This window comes from Gasterosteus aculeatus, chromosome 2, assembly GCF_964276395.1.
Source record: "Gasterosteus aculeatus chromosome 2, fGasAcu3.hap1.1, whole genome shotgun sequence".
Taxonomy (NCBI): domain Eukaryota; kingdom Metazoa; phylum Chordata; class Actinopteri; order Perciformes; family Gasterosteidae; genus Gasterosteus; species Gasterosteus aculeatus.
In genome coordinates, this window is record NC_135689.1 from 23850038 (window position 1) to 23866478 (window position 16441).

Here is a 16441-nt window from a genome sequence, read left to right on the forward strand (position 1 = left end):
ATTTCATTGTCAAAACTCCAAAACCTTTGACACATTTTAAAAGATTAGGTAGAGGACATACAGTTGCTTACGGCCATACCTCTCTGGCTCCGCCTGATCTCGTCTGATCTCAGAAGCTAAGCAGAGTAGGGCCTGGTTAGTACTTGGATGGAAGACCGCCTGGGAATCCCAGGTGCCGTAAGCTTTTTCATTTCTATCTGTAAAAGACACAGAGAACGCCTTAGAAAGTGACTCCATTTCATTGTCAAAACTACAAAACCTTTGACACATTTTAAAAGATTAGGTAGAGGACATACAGTTGCTTACGGCCATACCTCTCTGGCTCCGCCTGATCTCGTCAGATCTCAGAAGCTAAGCAGAGTAGGGCCTGGTTAGCACTTGGATGGAAGACCGCCTGGGAGTCCCAGGTGCCGTGTGCTTTTTCATTTCTCTCTCTGGAAGAAATCGAGAAGGCATTAGAAAGTGACTCCTTTTTCATTATCAAAACTCCAAAACCTTTGACACATTTTAAAAGATTAGGAAGAGGACATACAGTTGCTTATGGCCATACCTCTCTGGCTCCGCCTGATCTCGTCTGATCTCAGAAGCTAAGCAGAGTAGGGCCTGGTTAGTACTTGGATGGAAGACCGCCTGGGAATCCCATGTGCTGTAAGCTTTTTCATTTCGATCTGTAAAAGACACAGAGAAGGCCTTAGAAAGTGACTCCATTTAATTGTCAAAACTACAAAACCTTTGACACATTTTAAAAGATTAGGTAGAGGACATACAGTTGCTTACGGCCATACCTCTCTGGCTCCGCCTGATCTCGTCTGATCTCAGAAGCTAAGCAGAGTAGGGCCTGGTTAGTACTTGGATGGAAGACCGCCTGGGAATCCCAGGTGCCGTAAGCTTTTTCATTTCTCTCTCTGGAAGAAATCGAGAAGGCATTAGAAAGTGACTCCTTTTTCATTATCTAAACTCCAAAACCTTTGACACATTTTAAAATATTAGGAAGAGGACATACAGTTGCTTACGGCCATACCTCTCTGGCTCCGCCTGATCTCGTCTGATCTCAGAAGCTAAGCAGAGTAGGGCCTGGTTAGTACTTGGATGGAAGACCGCCTGGGAATCCCAGGTGCTGTAAGCTTTTTCATTTCGATCTGTAAAAGACACAGAGAAGGCCTTAGAAAGTGACTCCATTTAATTGTCAAAACTACAAAACCTTTGACACATTTTAAAAGATTAGGTAGAGGACATACAGTTGCTTACGGCCATACCTCTCTGGCTCCGCCTGATCTCGTCTGATCTCAGAAGCTAAGCAGAGTAGGGCCTGGTTAGTACTTGGATGGAAGACCGCCTGGGAATCCCAGGTGCCGTAAGCTTTTTCATTTCTCTCTCTGGAAGAAATCGAGAAGGCATTAGAAAGTGACTCCTTTTTCATTATCTAAACTCCAAAACCTTTGACACATTTTAAAATATTAGGAAGAGGACATACAGTTGCTTACGGCCATACCTCTCTGGCTCTGCCTGATCTCGTCAGATCTCAGAAGCTAAGCAGAGTAGGGCCTGGTTAGTACTTGGATGGAAGACCGCCTGGGAATCCCAGGTGCTGTAAGCTTTTTCATTTCGATCTGTAAAAGACACAGAGAAGAACTTAGAAAGTGACTCCATTTCATTGTCAAAACTCCAAAACCTTTGACACATTTTAAAAGATTAGGTAGAGGACATACAGTTGCTTACGGCCATACCTCTCTGGCTCCGCCTGATCTCGTCTGATCTCAGAAGCTAAGCAGAGTAGGGCCTGGTTAGTACTTGGATGGAAGACCGCCTGGGAATCCCAGGTGCCGTAAGCTTTTTCATTTCTATCTGTAAAAGACACAGAGAACGCCTTAGAAAGTGACTCCATTTCATTGTCAAAACTACAAAACCTTTGACACATTTTAAAAGATTAGGTAGAGGACATACAGTTGCTTACGGCCATACCTCTCTGGCTCCGCCTGATCTCGTCAGATCTCAGAAGCTAAGCAGAGTAGGGCCTGGTTAGCACTTGGATGGAAGACCGCCTGGGAGTCCCAGGTGCCGTGTGCTTTTTCATTTCTCTCTCTGGAAGAAATCGAGAAGGCATTAGAAAGTGACTCCTTTTTCATTATCAAAACTCCAAAACCTTTGACACATTTTAAAAGATTAGGAAGAGGACATACAGTTGCTTACGGCCATACCTCTCTGGCTCCGCCTGATCTCGTCTGATCTCAGAAGCTAAGCAGAGTAGGGCCTGGTTAGTACTTGGATGGAAGACCGCCTGGGAATCCCATGTGCTGTAAGCTTTTTCATTTCGATCTGTAAAAGACACAGAGAAGGCCTTAGAAAGTGACTCCATTTCATTGTCAAAACTACAAACCCTTTGACACATTTTAAAAGATTAGGTAGAGGACATACAGTTGCTTACGGCCATACCTCTCTGGCTCCGCCTGATCTCGTCTGATCTCAGAAGCTAAGCAGAGTAGGGCCTGGTTAGTACTTGGATGGAAGACCGCCTGGGAATCCCAGGTGCCGTAAGCTTTTTCATTTCTCTCTCTGGAAGAAATCGAGAAGGCCTTAGAAAGTGACTCCTTTTTCATTATCAAAACTCCAAAACCTTTGACACATTTTAAAAGATTAGGAAGAGGACATACAGTTGCTTACGGCCATACCTCTCTGGCTCCGCCTGATCTCGTCAGATCTCAGAAGCTAAGCAGAGTAGGGCCTGGTTAGTACTTGGATGGAAGACCGCCTGGGAATCCCAGGTGCTGTAAGCTTTTTCATTTCGATCTGTAAAAGACACAGAGAAGAACTTAGAAAGTGACTCCATTTCATTGTCAAAACTCCAAAACCTTTGACACATTTTAAAAGATTAGGTAGAGGACATACAGTTGCTTACGGCCATACCTCTCTGGCTCTGCCTGATCTCGTCTGATCTCAGAAGCTAAGCAGAGTAGGGCCTGGTTAGTACTTGGATGGAAGACCGCCTGGGAATCCCAGGTGCCGTAAGCTTTTTCATTTCTATCTGTAAAAGACACAGAGAACGCCTTAGAAAGTGACTCCATTTAATTGTCAAAACTACAAAACCTTTGACACATTTTAAAAGATTAGGTAGAGGACATACAGTTGCTTACGGCCATACCTCTCTGGCTCCGCCTGATCTCGTCAGATCTCAGAAGCTAAGCAGAGTAGGGCCTGGTTAGTACTTGGATGGAAGCCCGCCTGGGAATCCCAGGTGCCGTAAGCTTTTTCATTTCTATCTGTAAAAGACACAGAGAAGGCCTTAGAAAGTGACTCCATTTCATTGTCAAAACTACAAAACCTTTGACACATTTTAAAAGATTAGGTAGAGGACATACAGTTGCTTACGGCCATACCTCTCTGGCTCCGCCTGATCTCGTCTGATCTCAGAAGCTAAGCAGAGTAGGGCCTGGTTAGTACTTGGATGGAAGACCGCCTGGGAATCCCAGGTGCCGTAAGCTTTTTCATTTCTCTCTCTGGAAGAAATCGAGAAGGCATTAGAAAGTGACTCCTTTTTCATTATCTAAACTCCAAAACCTTTGACACATTTTAAAATATTAGGAAGAGGACATACAGTTGCTTACGGCCATACCTCTCTGGCTCCGCCTGATCTCGTCTGATCTCAGAAGCTAAGCAGAGTAGGGCCTGCTTAGTACTTGGATGGAAGACCGCCTGGGAATCCCAGGTGCTGTAAGCTTTTTCATTTCGATCTGTAAAAGACACAGAGAAGAACTTAGAAAGTGACTCCATTTCATTGTCAAAACTCCAAAACCTTTGACACATTTTAAAAGATTAGGTAGAGGACATACAGTTGCTTACGGCCATACCTCTCTGGCTCCGCCTGATCTCGTCAGATCTCAGAAGCTAAGCAGAGTAGGGCCTGGTTAGTACTTGGATGGAAGACCGCCTGGGAATCCCAGGTGCTGTAAGCTTTTTCATTTCGATCTGTAAAAGACACAGAGAAGAACTTAGAAAGTGACTCCATTTCATTGTCAAAACTCCAAAACCTTTGACACATTTTAAAAGATTAGGTAGAGGACATACAGTTGCTTACGGCCATACCTCTCTGGCTCCGCCTGATCTCGTCTGATCTCAGAAGCTAAGCAGAGTAGGGCCTGGTTAGTACTTGGATGGAACACCGCCTGGGAATCCCAGGTGCCGTAAGCTTTTTCATTTCTCTCTCTGGAAGAAATCGAGAAGGCATTAGAAAGTGACTCCTTTTTCATTATCAAAACTCCAAAACCTTTGACACATTTTAAAAGATTAGGAAGAGGACATACAGTTGCTTACGGCCATACCTCTCTGGCTCCGCCTGATCTCGTCTGATCTCAGAAGCTAAGCAGAGTAGGGCCTGGTTAGTACTTGGATGGAAGACCGCCTGGGAATCCCAGGTGCTGTAAGCTTTTTCATTTCGATCTGTAAAAGACACAGAGAAGAACTTAGAAAGTGACTCCATTTCATTGTCAAAACTACAAAACCTTTGACACGTTTTAAAAGATTAGGAAGAGGACATACAGTTGCTTACGGCCATACCTCTCTGGCTCCGCCTGATCTCGTCTGATCTCAGAAGCTAAGCAGAGTAGGGCCTGGTTAGTACTTGGATGGAAGACCGCCTGGGAATCCCAGGTGCCGTAAGCTTTTTCATTTTTTATCTGTAAAAGACACAGAGAACGCCTTAGAAAGTGACTCCATTTCATTGTCAAAACTACAAAACCTTTGACACATTTTAAAAGATTAGGTAGAGGACATACAGTTGCTTACGGCCATACCTCTCTGGCTCCGCCTGATCTCGTCTGATCTCAGAAGCTAAGCAGAGTAGGGCCTGGTTAGTACTTGGATGGAAGACCGCCTGGGAATCCCAGGTGCCGTAAGCTTTTTCATTTCTCTCTCTGGAAGAAATCGAGAAGGCATTAGAAAGTGACTCCTTTTTCATTATCTAAACTCCAAAACCTTTGACACATTTTAAAATATTAGGAAGAGGACATACAGTTGCTTACGGCCATACCTCTCTGGCTCCGCCTGATCTCGTCTGATCTCAGAAGCTAAGCAGAGTAGGGCCTGGTTAGTACTTGGATGGAAGACCGCCTGGGAATCCCAGGTGCTGTAAGCTTTTTCATTTCGATCTGTAAAAGACACAGAGAAGGCCTTAGAAAGTGACTCCATTTAATTGTCAAAACTACAAAACCTTTGACACATTTTAAAAGATTAGGTAGAGGACATACAGTTGCTTACGGCCATACCTCTCTGGCTCCGCCTGATCTCGTCTGATCTCAGAAGCTAAGCAGAGTAGGGCCTGGTTAGTACTTGGATGGAAGACCGCCTGGGAATCCCAGGTGCCGTAAGCTTTTTCATTTCTCTCTCTGGAAGAAATCGAGAAGGCATTAGAAAGTGACTCCTTTTTCATTATCAAAACTCCAAAACCTTTGACACATTTTAAAAGATTAGGAAGAGGACATACAGTTGCTTACGGCCATACCTCTCTGGCTCCGCCTGATCTCGTCAGATCTCAGAAGCTAAGCAGAGTAGGGCCTGGTTAGTACTTGGATGGAAGACCGCCTGGGAATCCCAGGTGCTGTAAGCTTTTTCATTTCGATCTGTAAAAGACACAGAGAAGAACTTAGAAAGTGACTCCATTTCATTGTCAAAACTCCAAAACCTTTGACACATTTTAAAAGATTAGGTAGAGGACATACAGTTGCTTACGGCCATACCTCTCTGGCTCCGCCTGATCTCGTCAGATCTCAGAAGCTAAGCAGAGTAGGGCCTGGTTAGTACTTGGATGGAAGCCCGCCTGGGAATCCCAGGTGCCGTAAGCTTTTTCATTTCTATCTGTAAAAGACACAGAGAAGGCCTTAGAAAGTGACTCCATTTCATTGTCAAAACTACAAAACCTTTGACACATTTTAAAAGATTAGGTAGAGGACATACAGTTGCTTACGGCCATACCTCTCTGGCTCCGCCTGATCTCGTCTGATCTCAGAAGCTAAGCAGAGTAGGGCCTGGTTAGTACTTGGATGGAAGACCGCCTGGGAATCCCAGGTGCCGTAAGCTTTTTCATTTCTCTCTCTGGAAGAAATCGAGAAGGCATTAGAAAGTGACTCCTTTTTCATTATCTAAACTCCAAAACCTTTGACACATTTTAAAATATTAGGAAGAGGACATACAGTTGCTTACGGCCATACCTCTCTGGCTCCGCCTGATCTCGTCTGATCTCAGAAGCTAAGCAGAGTAGGGCCTGGTTAGTACTTGGATGGAAGACCGCCTGGGAATCCCAGGTGCCGTAAGCTTTTTCATTTTTTATCTGTAAAAGACACAGAGAACGCCTTAGAAAGTGACTCCATTTCATTGTCAAAACTACAAAACCTTTGACACATTTTAAAAGATTAGGTAGAGGACATACAGTTGCTTACGGCCATACCTCTCTGGCTCCGCCTGATCTCGTCAGATCTCAGAAGCTAAGCAGAGTAGGGCCTGGTTAGCACTTGGATGGAAGACCGCCTGGGAGTCCCAGGTGCCGTGTGCTTTTTCATTTCTCTCTCTGGAAGAAATCGAGAAGGCATTAGAAAGTGACTCCTTTTTCATTATCAAAACTCCAAAACCTTTGACACATTTTAAAAGATTAGGAAGAGGACATACAGTTGCTTATGGCCATACCTCTCTGGCTCCGCCTGATCTCGTCTGATCTCAGAAGCTAAGCAGAGTAGGGCCTGGTTAGTACTTGGATGGAAGACCGCCTGGGAATCCCATGTGCTGTAAGCTTTTTCATTTCGATCTGTAAAAGACACAGAGAAGGCCTTAGAAAGTGACTCCATTTAATTGTCAAAACTACAAAACCTTTGACACATTTTAAAGGATTAGGTAGAGGACATACAGTTGCTTACGGCCATACCTCTCTGGCTCCGCCTGATCTCGTCTGATCTCAGAAGCTAAGCAGAGTAGGGCCTGGTTAGTACTTGGATGGAAGACCGCCTGGGAATCCCAGGTGCCGTAAGCTTTTTCATTTCTCTCTCTGGAAGAAATCGAGAAGGCATTAGAAAGTGACTCCTTTTTCATTATCTAAACTCCAAAACCTTTGACACATTTTAAAATATTAGGAAGAGGACATACAGTTGCTTACGGCCATACCTCTCTGGCTCCGCCTGATCTCGTCTGATCTCAGAAGCTAAGCAGAGTAGGGCCTGGTTAGTACTTGGATGGAAGACCGCCTGGGAATCCCAGGTGCTGTAAGCTTTTTCATTTCGATCTGTAAAAGACACAGAGAAGGCCTTAGAAAGTGACTCCATTTAATTGTCAAAACTACAAAACCTTTGACACATTTTAAAAGATTAGGAAGAGGACATACAGTTGCTTACGGCCATACCTCTCTGGCTCCGCCTGATCTCGTCTGATCTCAGAAGCTAAGCAGAGTAGGGCCTGGTTAGTACTTGGATGGAAGACCGCCTGGGAATCCCAGGTGCCGTAAGCTTTTTCATTTCTCTCTCTGGAAGAAATCGAGAAGGCATTAGAAAGTGACTCCTTTTTCATTATCTAAACTCCAAAACCTTTGACACATTTTAAAATATTAGGAAGAGGACATACAGTTGCTTACGGCCATACCTCTCTGGCTCTGCCTGATCTCGTCAGATCTCAGAAGCTAAGCAGAGTAGGGCCTGGTTAGTACTTGGATGGAAGACCGCCTGGGAATCCCAGGTGCTGTAAGCTTTTTCATTTCGATCTGTAAAAGACACAGAGAAGAACTTAGAAAGTGACTCCATTTCATTGTCAAAACTCCAAAACCTTTGACACATTTTAAAAGATTAGGTAGAGGACATACAGTTGCTTACGGCCATACCTCTCTGGCTCCGCCTGATCTCGTCTGATCTCAGAAGCTAAGCAGAGTAGGGCCTGGTTAGTACTTGGATGGAAGACCGCCTGGGAATCCCAGGTGCCGTAAGCTTTTTCATTTCTATCTGTAAAAGACACAGAGAACGCCTTAGAAAGTGACTCCATTTCATTGTCAAAACTACAAAACCTTTGACACATTTTAAAAGATTAGGTAGAGGACATACAGTTGCTTACGGCCATACCTCTCTGGCTCCGCCTGATCTCGTCAGATCTCAGAAGCTAAGCAGAGTAGGGCCTGGTTAGCACTTGGATGGAAGACCGCCTGGGAGTCCCAGGTGCCGTGTGCTTTTTCATTTCTCTCTCTGGAAGAAATCGAGAAGGCATTAGAAAGTGACTCCTTTTTCATTATCAAAACTCCAAAACCTTTGACACATTTTAAAAGATTAGGAAGAGGACATACAGTTGCTTATGGCCATACCTCTCTGGCTCCGCCTGATCTCGTCTGATCTCAGAAGCTAAGCAGAGTAGGGCCTGGTTAGTACTTGGATGGAAGACCGCCTGGGAATCCCATGTGCTGTAAGCTTTTTCATTTCGATCTGTAAAAGACACAGAGAAGGCCTTAGAAAGTGACTCCATTTCATTGTCAAAACTACAAACCCTTTGACACATTTTAAAAGATTAGGTAGAGGACATACAGTTGCTTACGGCCATACCTCTCTGGCTCCGCCTGATCTCGTCTGATCTCAGAAGCTAAGCAGAGTAGGGCCTGGTTAGTACTTGGATGGAAGACCGCCTGGGAATCCCAGGTGCTGTAAGCTTTTTCATTTCGATCTGTAAAAGACACAGAGAAGGCCTTAGAAAGTGACTCCATTTAATTGTCAAAACTACAAAACCTTTGACACATTTTAAAAGATTAGGTAGAGGACATACAGTTGCTTACGGCCATACCTCTCTGGCTCCGCCTGATCTCGTCTGATCTCAGAAGCTAAGCAGAGTAGGGCCTGGTTAGTACTTGGATGGAAGACCGCCTGGGAATCCCAGGTGCCGTAAGCTTTTTCATTTCTCTCTCTGGAAGAAATCGAGAAGGCATTAGAAAGTGACTCCTTTTTCATTATCTAAACTCCAAAACCTTTGACACATTTTAAAATATTAGGAAGAGGACATACAGTTGCTTACGGCCATACCTCTCTGGCTCTGCCTGATCTCGTCAGATCTCAGAAGCTAAGCAGAGTAGGGCCTGGTTAGTACTTGGATGGAAGACCGCCTGGGAATCCCAGGTGCTGTAAGCTTTTTCATTTCGATCTGTAAAAGACACAGAGAAGAACTTAGAAAGTGACTCCATTTCATTGTCAAAACTCCAAAACCTTTGACACATTTTAAAAGATTAGGTAGAGGACATACAGTTGCTTACGGCCATACCTCTCTGGCTCCGCCTGATCTCGTCTGATCTCAGAAGCTAAGCAGAGTAGGGCCTGGTTAGTACTTGGATGGAAGACCGCCTGGGAATCCCAGGTGCCGTAAGCTTTTTCATTTCTATCTGTAAAAGACACAGAGAACGCCTTAGAAAGTGACTCCATTTCATTGTCAAAACTACAAAACCTTTGACACATTTTAAAAGATTAGGTAGAGGACATACAGTTGCTTACGGCCATACCTCTCTGGCTCCGCCTGATCTCGTCAGATCTCAGAAGCTAAGCAGAGTAGGGCCTGGTTAGTACTTGGATGGAAGACCGCCTGGGAATCCCAGGTGCTGTAAGCTTTTTCATTTCTCTCTCTGGAAGAAATTGAGAAGGCATTAGAAAGTGAATCCTTTTTCATTATCAAAACTCCAAAACCTTTGACACATTTTAAAAGATTAGGAAGAGGACATACAGTTGCTTATGGCCATACCTCTCTGGCTCCGCCTGATCTCGTCTGATCTCAGAAGCTAAGCAGAGTAGGGCCTGGTTAGTACTTGGATGGAAGACCGCCTGGGAATCCCATGTGCTGTAAGCTTTTTCATTTCGATCTGTAAAAGACACAGAGAAGGCCTTAGAAAGTGACTCCATTTAATTGTCAAAACTACAAAACCTTTGACACATTTTAAAGGATTAGGTAGAGGACATACAGTTGCTTACGGCCATACCTCTCTGGCTCCGCCTGATCTCGTCTGATCTCAGAAGCTAAGCAGAGTAGGGCCTGGTTAGTACTTGGATGGAAGACCGCCTGGGAATCCCAGGTGCCGTAAGCTTTTTCATTTCTCTCTCTGGAAGAAATCGAGAAGGCATTAGAAAGTGACTCCTTTTTCATTATCTAAACTCCAAAACCTTTGACACATTTTAAAATATTAGGAAGAGGACATACAGTTGCTTACGGCCATACCTCTCTGGCTCCGCCTGATCTCGTCTGATCTCAGAAGCTAAGCAGAGTAGGGCCTGGTTAGTACTTGGATGGAAGACCGCCTGGGAATCCCAGGTGCTGTAAGCTTTTTCATTTCGATCTGTAAAAGACACAGAGAAGGCCTTAGAAAGTGACTCCATTTAATTGTCAAAACTACAAAACCTTTGACACATTTTAAAAGATTAGGTAGAGGACATACAGTTGCTTACGGCCATACCTCTCTGGCTCCGCCTGATCTCGTCTGATCTCAGAAGCTAAGCAGAGTAGGGCCTGGTTAGTACTTGGATGGAAGACCGCCTGGGAATCCCAGGTGCCGTAAGCTTTTTCATTTCTCTCTCTGGAAGAAATCGAGAAGGCATTAGAAAGTGACTCCTTTTTCATTATCAAAACTCCAAAACCTTTGACACATTTTAAAAGATTAGGAAGAGGACATACAGTTGCTTACGGCCATACCTCTCTGGCTCCGCCTGATCTCGTCAGATCTCAGAAGCTAAGCAGAGTAGGGCCTGGTTAGTACTTGGATGGAAGACCGCCTGGGAATCCCAGGTGCTGTAAGCTTTTTCATTTCGATCTGTAAAAGACACAGAGAAGAACTTAGAAAGTGACTCCATTTCATTGTCAAAACTCCAAAACCTTTGACACATTTTAAAAGATTAGGTAGAGGACATACAGTTGCTTACGGCCATACCTCTCTGGCTCTGCCTGATCTCGTCTGATCTCAGAAGCTAAGCAGAGTAGGGCCTGGTTAGTACTTGGATGGAAGACGGCCTGGGAATCCCAGGTGCCGTAAGCTTTTTCATTTCTATCTGTAAAAGACACAGAGAACGCCTTAGAAAGTGACTCCATTTAATTGTCAAAACTACAAAACCTTTGACACATTTTAAAAGATTAGGTAGAGGACATACAGTTGCTTACGGCCATACCTCTCTGGCTCCGCCTGATCTCGTCAGATCTCAGAAGCTAAGCAGAGTAGGGCCTGGTTAGTACTTGGATGGAAGCCCGCCTGGGAATCCCAGGTGCCGTAAGCTTTTTCATTTCTATCTGTAAAAGACACAGAGAAGGCCTTAGAAAGTGACTCCATTTCATTGTCAAAACTACAAAACCTTTGACACATTTTAAAAGATTAGGTAGAGGACATACAGTTGCTTACGGCCATACCTCTCTGGCTCCGCCTGATCTCGTCTGATCTCAGAAGCTAAGCAGAGTAGGGCCTGGTTAGTACTTGGATGGAAGACCGCCTGGGAATCCCAGGTGCCGTAAGCTTTTTCATTTCTCTCTCTGGAAGAAATCGAGAAGGCATTAGAAAGTGACTCCTTTTTCATTATCTAAACTCCAAAACCTTTGACACATTTTAAAATATTAGGAAGAGGACATACAGTTGCTTACGGCCATACCTCTCTGGCTCCGCCTGATCTCGTCTGATCTCAGAAGCTAAGCAGAGTAGGGCCTGGTTAGTACTTGGATGGAAGACCGCCTGGGAATCCCAGGTGCCGTAAGCTTTTTCATTTTTTATCTGTAAAAGACACAGAGAACGCCTTAGAAAGTGACTCCATTTCATTGTCAAAACTACAAAACCTTTGACACATTTTAAAAGATTAGGTAGAGGACATACAGTTGCTTACGGCCATACCTCTCTGGCTCCGCCTGATCTCGTCAGATCTCAGAAGCTAAGCAGAGTAGGGCCTGGTTAGCACTTGGATGGAAGACCGCCTGGGAGTCCCAGGTGCCGTGTGCTTTTTCATTTCTCTCTCTGGAAGAAATCGAGAAGGCATTAGAAAGTGACTCCTTTTTCATTATCAAAACTCCAAAACCTTTGACACATTTTAAAAGATTAGGAAGAGGACATACAGTTGCTTACGGCCATACCTCTCTGGCTCCGCCTGATCTCGTCTGATCTCAGAAGCTAAGCAGAGTAGGGCCTGGTTAGTACTTGGATGGAAGACCGCCTGGGAATCCCATGTGCTGTAAGCTTTTTCATTTCGATCTGTAAAAGACACAGAGAAGGCCTTAGAAAGTGACTCCATTTAATTGTCAAAACTACAAAACCTTTGACACATTTTAAAGGATTAGGTAGAGGACATACAGTTGCTTACGGCCATACCTCTCTGGCTCCGCCTGATCTCGTCTGATCTCAGAAGCTAAGCAGAGTAGGGCCTGGTTAGTACTTGGATGGAAGACCGCCTGGGAATCCCAGGTGCCGTAAGCTTTTTCATTTCTCTCTCTGGAAGAAATCGAGAAGGCATTAGAAAGTGACTCCTTTTTCATTATCTAAACTCCAAAACCTTTGACACATTTTAAAATATTAGGAAGAGGACATACAGTTGCTTACGGCCATACCTCTCTGGCTCTGCCTGATCTCGTCAGATCTCAGAAGCTAAGCAGAGTAGGGCCTGGTTAGTACTTGGATGGAAGACCGCCTGGGAATCCCAGGTGCTGTAAGCTTTTTCATTTCGATCTGTAAAAGACACAGAGAAGAACTTAGAAAGTGACTCCATTTCATTGTCAAAACTCCAAAACCTTTGACACATTTTAAAAGATTAGGAAGAGGACATACAGTTGCTTATGGCCATACCTCTCTGGCTCCGCCTGATCTCGTCTGATCTCAGAAGCTAAGCAGAGTAGGGCCTGGTTAGTACTTGGATGGAAGACCGCCTGGGAATCCCATGTGCTGTAAGCTTTTTCATTTCGATCTGTAAAAGACACAGAGAAGGCCTTAGAAAGTGACTCCATTTCATTGTCAAAACTACAAACCCTTTGACACATTTTAAAAGATTAGGTAGAGGACATACAGTTGCTTACGGCCATACCTCTCTGGCTCCGCCTGATCTCGTCTGATCTCAGAAGCTAAGCAGAGTAGGGCCTGGTTAGTACTTGGATGGAAGACCGCCTGGGAATCCCAGGTGCCGTAAGCTTTTTCATTTCTCTCTCTGGAAGAAATCGAGAAGGCATTAGAAAGTGAATCCTTTTTCATTATCAAAACTCCAAAACCTTTGACACATTTTAAAAGATTAGGAAGAGGACATACAGTTGCTTACGGCCATACCTCTCTGGCTCCGCCTGATCTCGCCTGATCTCAGAAGCTAAGCAGAGTAGGGCCTGGTTAGTACTTGGATGGAAGACCGCCTGGGAATCCCAGGTGCTGTAAGCTTTTTCATTTCGATCTGTAAAAGACACAGAGAAGGCCTTAGAAAGTGACTCCATTTAATTGTCAAAACTACAAAACCTTTGACACATTTTAAAAGATTAGGTAGAGGACATACAGTTGCTTACGGCCATACCTCTCTGGCTCCGCCTGATCTCGTCTGATCTCAGAAGCTAAGCAGAGTAGGGCCTGGTTAGTACTTGGATGGAAGACCGCCTGGGAATCCCAGGTGCCGTAAGCTTTTTCATTTCTCTCTCTGGAAGAAATCGAGAAGGCATTAGAAAGTGACTCCTTTTTCATTATCTAAACTCCAAAACCTTTGACACATTTTAAAATATTAGGAAGAGGACATACAGTTGCTTACGGCCATACCTCTCTGGCTCTGCCTGATCTCGTCAGATCTCAGAAGCTAAGCAGAGTAGGGCCTGGTTAGTACTTGGATGGAAGACCGCCTGGGAATCCCAGGTGCTGTAAGCTTTTTCATTTCGATCTGTAAAAGACACAGAGAAGAACTTAGAAAGTGACTCCATTTCATTGTCAAAACTCCAAAACCTTTGACACATTTTAAAAGATTAGGTAGAGGACATACAGTTGCTTACGGCCATACCTCTCTGGCTCCGCCTGATCTCGTCTGATCTCAGAAGCTAAGCAGAGTAGGGCCTGGTTAGTACTTGGATGGAAGACCGCCTGGGAATCCCAGGTGCCGTAAGCTTTTTCATTTCTATCTGTAAAAGACACAGAGAACGCCTTAGAAAGTGACTCCATTTCATTGTCAAAACTACAAAACCTTTGACACATTTTAAAAGATTAGGTAGAGGACATACAGTTGCTTACGGCCATACCTCTCTGGCTCCGCCTGATCTCGTCAGATCTCAGAAGCTAAGCAGAGTAGGGCCTGGTTAGTACTTGGATGGAAGACCGCCTGGGAATCCCAGGTGCCGTAAGCTTTTTCATTTCTCTCTCTGGAAGAAATCGAGAAGGCCTTAGAAAGTGACTCCTTTTTCATTATCAAAACTCCAAAACCTTTGACACATTTTAAAAGATTAGGAAGAGGACATACAGTTGCTTACGGCCATACCTCTCTCGCTCCGCCTGATCTCGTCAGATCTCAGAAGCTAAGCAGAGTAGGGCCTGGTTAGTACTTGGATGGAAGACCGCCTGGGAATCCCAGGTGCTGTAAGCTTTTTCATTTCGATCTGTAAAAGACACAGAGAAGGCCTTAGAAAGTGACTCCATTTAATTGTCAAAACTACAAACCCTTTGACACATTTTAAAAGATTAGGTAGAGGACATACAGTTGCTTACGGCCATACCTCTCTGGCTCCGCCTGATCTCGTCAGATCTCAGAAGCTAAGCAGAGTAGGGCCTGGTTAGTACTTGGATGGAAGCCCGCCTGGGAATCCCAGGTGCCGTAAGCTTTTTCATTTCTATCTGTAAAAGACACAGAGAAGGCCTTAGAAAGTGACTCCATTTCATTGTCAAAACTACAAAACCTTTGACACATTTTAAAAGATTAGGTAGAGGACATACAGTTGCTTACGGCCATACCTCTCTGGCTCCGCCTGATCTCGTCAGATCTCAGAAGCTAAGCAGAGTAGGGCCTGGTTAGTACTTGGATGGAAGACCGCCTGGGAATCCCAGGTGCTGTAAGCTTTTTCATTTCGATCTGTAAAAGACACAGAGAAGGCCTTAGAAAGTGACTCCATTTAATTGTCAAAACTACAAACCCTTTGACACATTTTAAAAGATTAGGTAGAGGACATACAGTTGCTTACGGCCATACCTCTCTGGCTCCGCCTGATCTCGTCAGATCTCAGAAGCTAAGCAGAGTAGGGCCTGGTTAGTACTTGGATGGAAGACCGCCTGGGAATCCCAGGTGCTGTAAGCTTTTTCATTTCGATCTGTAAAAGACACAGAGAAGGCCTTAGAAAGTGACTCCATTTAATTGTCAAAACTACAAACCCTTTGACACATTTTAAAAGATTAGGTAGAGGACATACAGTTGCTTACGGCCATACCTCTCTGGCTCCGCCTGATCTCGTCAGATCTCAGAAGCTAAGCAGAGTAGGGCCTGGTTAGTACTTGGATGGAAGCCCGCCTGGGAATCCCAGGTGCCGTAAGCTTTTTCATTTCTATCTGTAAAAGACACAGAGAAGGCCTTAGAAAGTGACTCCATTTCATTGTCAAAACTACAAAACCTTTGACACATTTTAAAAGATTAGGTAGAGGACATACAGTTGCTTACGGCCATACCTCTCTGGCTCCGCCTGATCTCGTCTGATCTCAGAAGCTAAGCAGAGTAGGGCCTGGTTAGTACTTGGATGGAAGACCGCCTGGGAATCCCAGGTGCCGTAAGCTTTTTCATTTCTCTCTCTGGAAGAAATCGAGAAGGCATTAGAAAGTGACTCCTTTTTCATTATCTAAACTCCAAAACCTTTGACACATTTTAAAATATTAGGAAGAGGACATACAGTTGCTTACGGCCATACCTCTCTGGCTCCGCCTGATCTCGTCTGATCTCAGAAGCTAAGCAGAGTAGGGCCTGGTTAGTACTTGGATGGAAGACCGCCTGGGAATCCCAGGTGCTGTAAGCTTTTTCATTTCGATCTGTAAAAGACACAGAGAAGAACTTAGAAAGTGACTCCATTTCATTGTCAAAACTCCAAAACCTTTGACACATTTTAAAAGATTAGGTAGAGGACATACAGTTGCTTACGGCCATACCTCTCTGGCTCCGCCTGATCTCGTCAGATCTCAGAAGCTAAGCAGAGTAGGGCCTGGTTAGTACTTGGATGGAAGACCGCCTGGGAATCCCAGGTGCTGTAAGCTTTTTCATTTCGATCTGTAAAAGACACAGAGAAGAACTTAGAAAGTGACTCCATTTCATTGTCAAAACTCCAAAACCTTTGACACATTTTAAAAGATTAGGTAGAGGACATACAGTTGCTTACGGCCATACCTCTCTGGCTCCGCCTGATCTCGTCTGATCTCAGAAGCTAAGCAGAGTAGGGCCTGGTTAGTACTTGGATGGAAGACCGCCTGGGAATCCCAGGTGCCGTAAGCTTTTTCATTTCTATC

The 16441-nt window shown here is 44.6% G+C and overlaps 70 non-coding genes across 70 annotated transcripts; all 70 read left to right on the forward strand.

Moving 5' to 3' along the window:
• The first annotated feature begins 65 nt into the window (after positions 1-65).
• On the forward strand, positions 66-184 carry LOC144404841 (5S ribosomal RNA). Its single transcript, XR_013466783.1, has one exon. It is a non-coding gene; the product is annotated as a 5S ribosomal RNA (ribosomal RNA).
• A 116-nt stretch (positions 185-300) lies between these two features.
• On the forward strand, positions 301-419 carry LOC144399341 (5S ribosomal RNA). Its single transcript, XR_013461486.1, has one exon. It is a non-coding gene; the product is annotated as a 5S ribosomal RNA (ribosomal RNA).
• A 117-nt stretch (positions 420-536) lies between these two features.
• LOC144399435 (5S ribosomal RNA) lies at positions 537-655 on the forward strand. The gene has a single exon (XR_013461580.1). It is a non-coding gene; the product is annotated as a 5S ribosomal RNA (ribosomal RNA).
• A 116-nt stretch (positions 656-771) lies between these two features.
• Positions 772-890, forward strand: LOC144404842 (5S ribosomal RNA). The gene has a single exon (XR_013466784.1). It is a non-coding gene; the product is annotated as a 5S ribosomal RNA (ribosomal RNA).
• A 117-nt stretch (positions 891-1007) lies between these two features.
• Positions 1008-1126, forward strand: LOC144396882 (5S ribosomal RNA). Its single transcript, XR_013459028.1, has one exon. It is a non-coding gene; the product is annotated as a 5S ribosomal RNA (ribosomal RNA).
• A 116-nt stretch (positions 1127-1242) lies between these two features.
• On the forward strand, positions 1243-1361 carry LOC144404844 (5S ribosomal RNA). The gene has a single exon (XR_013466785.1). It is a non-coding gene; the product is annotated as a 5S ribosomal RNA (ribosomal RNA).
• Positions 1362-1478: 117 nt separating this feature from the next.
• On the forward strand, positions 1479-1597 carry LOC144397628 (5S ribosomal RNA). The gene has a single exon (XR_013459774.1). It is a non-coding gene; the product is annotated as a 5S ribosomal RNA (ribosomal RNA).
• Positions 1598-1713: 116 nt separating this feature from the next.
• LOC144404845 (5S ribosomal RNA) lies at positions 1714-1832 on the forward strand. The gene has a single exon (XR_013466786.1). It is a non-coding gene; the product is annotated as a 5S ribosomal RNA (ribosomal RNA).
• Positions 1833-1948: 116 nt separating this feature from the next.
• On the forward strand, positions 1949-2067 carry LOC144399342 (5S ribosomal RNA). Its single transcript, XR_013461487.1, has one exon. It is a non-coding gene; the product is annotated as a 5S ribosomal RNA (ribosomal RNA).
• A 117-nt stretch (positions 2068-2184) lies between these two features.
• Positions 2185-2303, forward strand: LOC144399114 (5S ribosomal RNA). The gene has a single exon (XR_013461259.1). It is a non-coding gene; the product is annotated as a 5S ribosomal RNA (ribosomal RNA).
• Positions 2304-2419: 116 nt separating this feature from the next.
• LOC144404846 (5S ribosomal RNA) lies at positions 2420-2538 on the forward strand. The gene has a single exon (XR_013466787.1). It is a non-coding gene; the product is annotated as a 5S ribosomal RNA (ribosomal RNA).
• Positions 2539-2655: 117 nt separating this feature from the next.
• On the forward strand, positions 2656-2774 carry LOC144390428 (5S ribosomal RNA). Its single transcript, XR_013454470.1, has one exon. It is a non-coding gene; the product is annotated as a 5S ribosomal RNA (ribosomal RNA).
• Positions 2775-2890: 116 nt separating this feature from the next.
• LOC144397457 (5S ribosomal RNA) lies at positions 2891-3009 on the forward strand. The gene has a single exon (XR_013459603.1). It is a non-coding gene; the product is annotated as a 5S ribosomal RNA (ribosomal RNA).
• A 116-nt stretch (positions 3010-3125) lies between these two features.
• LOC144397737 (5S ribosomal RNA) lies at positions 3126-3244 on the forward strand. The gene has a single exon (XR_013459884.1). It is a non-coding gene; the product is annotated as a 5S ribosomal RNA (ribosomal RNA).
• Positions 3245-3360: 116 nt separating this feature from the next.
• Positions 3361-3479, forward strand: LOC144404848 (5S ribosomal RNA). The gene has a single exon (XR_013466789.1). It is a non-coding gene; the product is annotated as a 5S ribosomal RNA (ribosomal RNA).
• Positions 3480-3596: 117 nt separating this feature from the next.
• LOC144398785 (5S ribosomal RNA) lies at positions 3597-3715 on the forward strand. The gene has a single exon (XR_013460932.1). It is a non-coding gene; the product is annotated as a 5S ribosomal RNA (ribosomal RNA).
• Positions 3716-3831: 116 nt separating this feature from the next.
• Positions 3832-3950, forward strand: LOC144390431 (5S ribosomal RNA). Its single transcript, XR_013454472.1, has one exon. It is a non-coding gene; the product is annotated as a 5S ribosomal RNA (ribosomal RNA).
• Positions 3951-4066: 116 nt separating this feature from the next.
• Positions 4067-4185, forward strand: LOC144397797 (5S ribosomal RNA). Its single transcript, XR_013459944.1, has one exon. It is a non-coding gene; the product is annotated as a 5S ribosomal RNA (ribosomal RNA).
• A 117-nt stretch (positions 4186-4302) lies between these two features.
• Positions 4303-4421, forward strand: LOC144396883 (5S ribosomal RNA). The gene has a single exon (XR_013459029.1). It is a non-coding gene; the product is annotated as a 5S ribosomal RNA (ribosomal RNA).
• Positions 4422-4537: 116 nt separating this feature from the next.
• On the forward strand, positions 4538-4656 carry LOC144404849 (5S ribosomal RNA). The gene has a single exon (XR_013466790.1). It is a non-coding gene; the product is annotated as a 5S ribosomal RNA (ribosomal RNA).
• Positions 4657-4773: 117 nt separating this feature from the next.
• Positions 4774-4892, forward strand: LOC144404850 (5S ribosomal RNA). Its single transcript, XR_013466791.1, has one exon. It is a non-coding gene; the product is annotated as a 5S ribosomal RNA (ribosomal RNA).
• Positions 4893-5009: 117 nt separating this feature from the next.
• LOC144396884 (5S ribosomal RNA) lies at positions 5010-5128 on the forward strand. The gene has a single exon (XR_013459030.1). It is a non-coding gene; the product is annotated as a 5S ribosomal RNA (ribosomal RNA).
• Positions 5129-5244: 116 nt separating this feature from the next.
• On the forward strand, positions 5245-5363 carry LOC144404851 (5S ribosomal RNA). The gene has a single exon (XR_013466792.1). It is a non-coding gene; the product is annotated as a 5S ribosomal RNA (ribosomal RNA).
• Positions 5364-5480: 117 nt separating this feature from the next.
• LOC144390432 (5S ribosomal RNA) lies at positions 5481-5599 on the forward strand. Its single transcript, XR_013454473.1, has one exon. It is a non-coding gene; the product is annotated as a 5S ribosomal RNA (ribosomal RNA).
• Positions 5600-5715: 116 nt separating this feature from the next.
• On the forward strand, positions 5716-5834 carry LOC144397738 (5S ribosomal RNA). Its single transcript, XR_013459885.1, has one exon. It is a non-coding gene; the product is annotated as a 5S ribosomal RNA (ribosomal RNA).
• Positions 5835-5950: 116 nt separating this feature from the next.
• Positions 5951-6069, forward strand: LOC144404852 (5S ribosomal RNA). Its single transcript, XR_013466793.1, has one exon. It is a non-coding gene; the product is annotated as a 5S ribosomal RNA (ribosomal RNA).
• A 117-nt stretch (positions 6070-6186) lies between these two features.
• Positions 6187-6305, forward strand: LOC144404853 (5S ribosomal RNA). Its single transcript, XR_013466794.1, has one exon. It is a non-coding gene; the product is annotated as a 5S ribosomal RNA (ribosomal RNA).
• Positions 6306-6422: 117 nt separating this feature from the next.
• LOC144399343 (5S ribosomal RNA) lies at positions 6423-6541 on the forward strand. The gene has a single exon (XR_013461488.1). It is a non-coding gene; the product is annotated as a 5S ribosomal RNA (ribosomal RNA).
• Positions 6542-6658: 117 nt separating this feature from the next.
• LOC144399436 (5S ribosomal RNA) lies at positions 6659-6777 on the forward strand. The gene has a single exon (XR_013461581.1). It is a non-coding gene; the product is annotated as a 5S ribosomal RNA (ribosomal RNA).
• Positions 6778-6893: 116 nt separating this feature from the next.
• On the forward strand, positions 6894-7012 carry LOC144404854 (5S ribosomal RNA). The gene has a single exon (XR_013466795.1). It is a non-coding gene; the product is annotated as a 5S ribosomal RNA (ribosomal RNA).
• A 117-nt stretch (positions 7013-7129) lies between these two features.
• Positions 7130-7248, forward strand: LOC144396885 (5S ribosomal RNA). The gene has a single exon (XR_013459031.1). It is a non-coding gene; the product is annotated as a 5S ribosomal RNA (ribosomal RNA).
• Positions 7249-7364: 116 nt separating this feature from the next.
• Positions 7365-7483, forward strand: LOC144404855 (5S ribosomal RNA). The gene has a single exon (XR_013466796.1). It is a non-coding gene; the product is annotated as a 5S ribosomal RNA (ribosomal RNA).
• Positions 7484-7600: 117 nt separating this feature from the next.
• LOC144397629 (5S ribosomal RNA) lies at positions 7601-7719 on the forward strand. The gene has a single exon (XR_013459775.1). It is a non-coding gene; the product is annotated as a 5S ribosomal RNA (ribosomal RNA).
• A 116-nt stretch (positions 7720-7835) lies between these two features.
• On the forward strand, positions 7836-7954 carry LOC144404856 (5S ribosomal RNA). Its single transcript, XR_013466797.1, has one exon. It is a non-coding gene; the product is annotated as a 5S ribosomal RNA (ribosomal RNA).
• Positions 7955-8070: 116 nt separating this feature from the next.
• LOC144399344 (5S ribosomal RNA) lies at positions 8071-8189 on the forward strand. The gene has a single exon (XR_013461489.1). It is a non-coding gene; the product is annotated as a 5S ribosomal RNA (ribosomal RNA).
• Positions 8190-8306: 117 nt separating this feature from the next.
• Positions 8307-8425, forward strand: LOC144399438 (5S ribosomal RNA). The gene has a single exon (XR_013461583.1). It is a non-coding gene; the product is annotated as a 5S ribosomal RNA (ribosomal RNA).
• Positions 8426-8541: 116 nt separating this feature from the next.
• LOC144396886 (5S ribosomal RNA) lies at positions 8542-8660 on the forward strand. The gene has a single exon (XR_013459032.1). It is a non-coding gene; the product is annotated as a 5S ribosomal RNA (ribosomal RNA).
• A 116-nt stretch (positions 8661-8776) lies between these two features.
• Positions 8777-8895, forward strand: LOC144404857 (5S ribosomal RNA). Its single transcript, XR_013466798.1, has one exon. It is a non-coding gene; the product is annotated as a 5S ribosomal RNA (ribosomal RNA).
• A 117-nt stretch (positions 8896-9012) lies between these two features.
• On the forward strand, positions 9013-9131 carry LOC144397630 (5S ribosomal RNA). The gene has a single exon (XR_013459776.1). It is a non-coding gene; the product is annotated as a 5S ribosomal RNA (ribosomal RNA).
• A 116-nt stretch (positions 9132-9247) lies between these two features.
• LOC144404859 (5S ribosomal RNA) lies at positions 9248-9366 on the forward strand. The gene has a single exon (XR_013466800.1). It is a non-coding gene; the product is annotated as a 5S ribosomal RNA (ribosomal RNA).
• A 116-nt stretch (positions 9367-9482) lies between these two features.
• LOC144390433 (5S ribosomal RNA) lies at positions 9483-9601 on the forward strand. Its single transcript, XR_013454474.1, has one exon. It is a non-coding gene; the product is annotated as a 5S ribosomal RNA (ribosomal RNA).
• Positions 9602-9718: 117 nt separating this feature from the next.
• LOC144399439 (5S ribosomal RNA) lies at positions 9719-9837 on the forward strand. Its single transcript, XR_013461584.1, has one exon. It is a non-coding gene; the product is annotated as a 5S ribosomal RNA (ribosomal RNA).
• Positions 9838-9953: 116 nt separating this feature from the next.
• Positions 9954-10072, forward strand: LOC144404860 (5S ribosomal RNA). Its single transcript, XR_013466801.1, has one exon. It is a non-coding gene; the product is annotated as a 5S ribosomal RNA (ribosomal RNA).
• Positions 10073-10189: 117 nt separating this feature from the next.
• On the forward strand, positions 10190-10308 carry LOC144396888 (5S ribosomal RNA). Its single transcript, XR_013459034.1, has one exon. It is a non-coding gene; the product is annotated as a 5S ribosomal RNA (ribosomal RNA).
• A 116-nt stretch (positions 10309-10424) lies between these two features.
• On the forward strand, positions 10425-10543 carry LOC144404861 (5S ribosomal RNA). The gene has a single exon (XR_013466802.1). It is a non-coding gene; the product is annotated as a 5S ribosomal RNA (ribosomal RNA).
• Positions 10544-10660: 117 nt separating this feature from the next.
• On the forward strand, positions 10661-10779 carry LOC144390434 (5S ribosomal RNA). Its single transcript, XR_013454476.1, has one exon. It is a non-coding gene; the product is annotated as a 5S ribosomal RNA (ribosomal RNA).
• Positions 10780-10895: 116 nt separating this feature from the next.
• LOC144399586 (5S ribosomal RNA) lies at positions 10896-11014 on the forward strand. The gene has a single exon (XR_013461732.1). It is a non-coding gene; the product is annotated as a 5S ribosomal RNA (ribosomal RNA).
• A 116-nt stretch (positions 11015-11130) lies between these two features.
• LOC144397739 (5S ribosomal RNA) lies at positions 11131-11249 on the forward strand. Its single transcript, XR_013459886.1, has one exon. It is a non-coding gene; the product is annotated as a 5S ribosomal RNA (ribosomal RNA).
• Positions 11250-11365: 116 nt separating this feature from the next.
• On the forward strand, positions 11366-11484 carry LOC144404862 (5S ribosomal RNA). Its single transcript, XR_013466803.1, has one exon. It is a non-coding gene; the product is annotated as a 5S ribosomal RNA (ribosomal RNA).
• A 117-nt stretch (positions 11485-11601) lies between these two features.
• On the forward strand, positions 11602-11720 carry LOC144404863 (5S ribosomal RNA). Its single transcript, XR_013466804.1, has one exon. It is a non-coding gene; the product is annotated as a 5S ribosomal RNA (ribosomal RNA).
• A 117-nt stretch (positions 11721-11837) lies between these two features.
• LOC144399345 (5S ribosomal RNA) lies at positions 11838-11956 on the forward strand. The gene has a single exon (XR_013461490.1). It is a non-coding gene; the product is annotated as a 5S ribosomal RNA (ribosomal RNA).
• A 117-nt stretch (positions 11957-12073) lies between these two features.
• On the forward strand, positions 12074-12192 carry LOC144399116 (5S ribosomal RNA). The gene has a single exon (XR_013461261.1). It is a non-coding gene; the product is annotated as a 5S ribosomal RNA (ribosomal RNA).
• A 116-nt stretch (positions 12193-12308) lies between these two features.
• Positions 12309-12427, forward strand: LOC144404864 (5S ribosomal RNA). Its single transcript, XR_013466805.1, has one exon. It is a non-coding gene; the product is annotated as a 5S ribosomal RNA (ribosomal RNA).
• A 117-nt stretch (positions 12428-12544) lies between these two features.
• On the forward strand, positions 12545-12663 carry LOC144397631 (5S ribosomal RNA). The gene has a single exon (XR_013459777.1). It is a non-coding gene; the product is annotated as a 5S ribosomal RNA (ribosomal RNA).
• Positions 12664-12779: 116 nt separating this feature from the next.
• LOC144399440 (5S ribosomal RNA) lies at positions 12780-12898 on the forward strand. Its single transcript, XR_013461585.1, has one exon. It is a non-coding gene; the product is annotated as a 5S ribosomal RNA (ribosomal RNA).
• A 116-nt stretch (positions 12899-13014) lies between these two features.
• Positions 13015-13133, forward strand: LOC144404865 (5S ribosomal RNA). Its single transcript, XR_013466806.1, has one exon. It is a non-coding gene; the product is annotated as a 5S ribosomal RNA (ribosomal RNA).
• Positions 13134-13250: 117 nt separating this feature from the next.
• LOC144398758 (5S ribosomal RNA) lies at positions 13251-13369 on the forward strand. The gene has a single exon (XR_013460905.1). It is a non-coding gene; the product is annotated as a 5S ribosomal RNA (ribosomal RNA).
• Positions 13370-13485: 116 nt separating this feature from the next.
• LOC144404866 (5S ribosomal RNA) lies at positions 13486-13604 on the forward strand. The gene has a single exon (XR_013466807.1). It is a non-coding gene; the product is annotated as a 5S ribosomal RNA (ribosomal RNA).
• Positions 13605-13721: 117 nt separating this feature from the next.
• Positions 13722-13840, forward strand: LOC144397632 (5S ribosomal RNA). Its single transcript, XR_013459778.1, has one exon. It is a non-coding gene; the product is annotated as a 5S ribosomal RNA (ribosomal RNA).
• Positions 13841-13956: 116 nt separating this feature from the next.
• LOC144404867 (5S ribosomal RNA) lies at positions 13957-14075 on the forward strand. The gene has a single exon (XR_013466808.1). It is a non-coding gene; the product is annotated as a 5S ribosomal RNA (ribosomal RNA).
• A 116-nt stretch (positions 14076-14191) lies between these two features.
• On the forward strand, positions 14192-14310 carry LOC144400798 (5S ribosomal RNA). The gene has a single exon (XR_013462733.1). It is a non-coding gene; the product is annotated as a 5S ribosomal RNA (ribosomal RNA).
• A 117-nt stretch (positions 14311-14427) lies between these two features.
• On the forward strand, positions 14428-14546 carry LOC144398709 (5S ribosomal RNA). Its single transcript, XR_013460856.1, has one exon. It is a non-coding gene; the product is annotated as a 5S ribosomal RNA (ribosomal RNA).
• Positions 14547-14662: 116 nt separating this feature from the next.
• On the forward strand, positions 14663-14781 carry LOC144397740 (5S ribosomal RNA). The gene has a single exon (XR_013459887.1). It is a non-coding gene; the product is annotated as a 5S ribosomal RNA (ribosomal RNA).
• Positions 14782-14897: 116 nt separating this feature from the next.
• Positions 14898-15016, forward strand: LOC144390436 (5S ribosomal RNA). The gene has a single exon (XR_013454478.1). It is a non-coding gene; the product is annotated as a 5S ribosomal RNA (ribosomal RNA).
• Positions 15017-15132: 116 nt separating this feature from the next.
• On the forward strand, positions 15133-15251 carry LOC144390437 (5S ribosomal RNA). The gene has a single exon (XR_013454479.1). It is a non-coding gene; the product is annotated as a 5S ribosomal RNA (ribosomal RNA).
• A 116-nt stretch (positions 15252-15367) lies between these two features.
• On the forward strand, positions 15368-15486 carry LOC144397741 (5S ribosomal RNA). Its single transcript, XR_013459888.1, has one exon. It is a non-coding gene; the product is annotated as a 5S ribosomal RNA (ribosomal RNA).
• A 116-nt stretch (positions 15487-15602) lies between these two features.
• Positions 15603-15721, forward strand: LOC144404868 (5S ribosomal RNA). The gene has a single exon (XR_013466809.1). It is a non-coding gene; the product is annotated as a 5S ribosomal RNA (ribosomal RNA).
• A 117-nt stretch (positions 15722-15838) lies between these two features.
• On the forward strand, positions 15839-15957 carry LOC144396889 (5S ribosomal RNA). The gene has a single exon (XR_013459035.1). It is a non-coding gene; the product is annotated as a 5S ribosomal RNA (ribosomal RNA).
• Positions 15958-16073: 116 nt separating this feature from the next.
• On the forward strand, positions 16074-16192 carry LOC144390438 (5S ribosomal RNA). The gene has a single exon (XR_013454480.1). It is a non-coding gene; the product is annotated as a 5S ribosomal RNA (ribosomal RNA).
• A 116-nt stretch (positions 16193-16308) lies between these two features.
• Positions 16309-16427, forward strand: LOC144404870 (5S ribosomal RNA). Its single transcript, XR_013466811.1, has one exon. It is a non-coding gene; the product is annotated as a 5S ribosomal RNA (ribosomal RNA).
• The last annotated feature ends 14 nt before the right edge of the window (positions 16428-16441 follow it).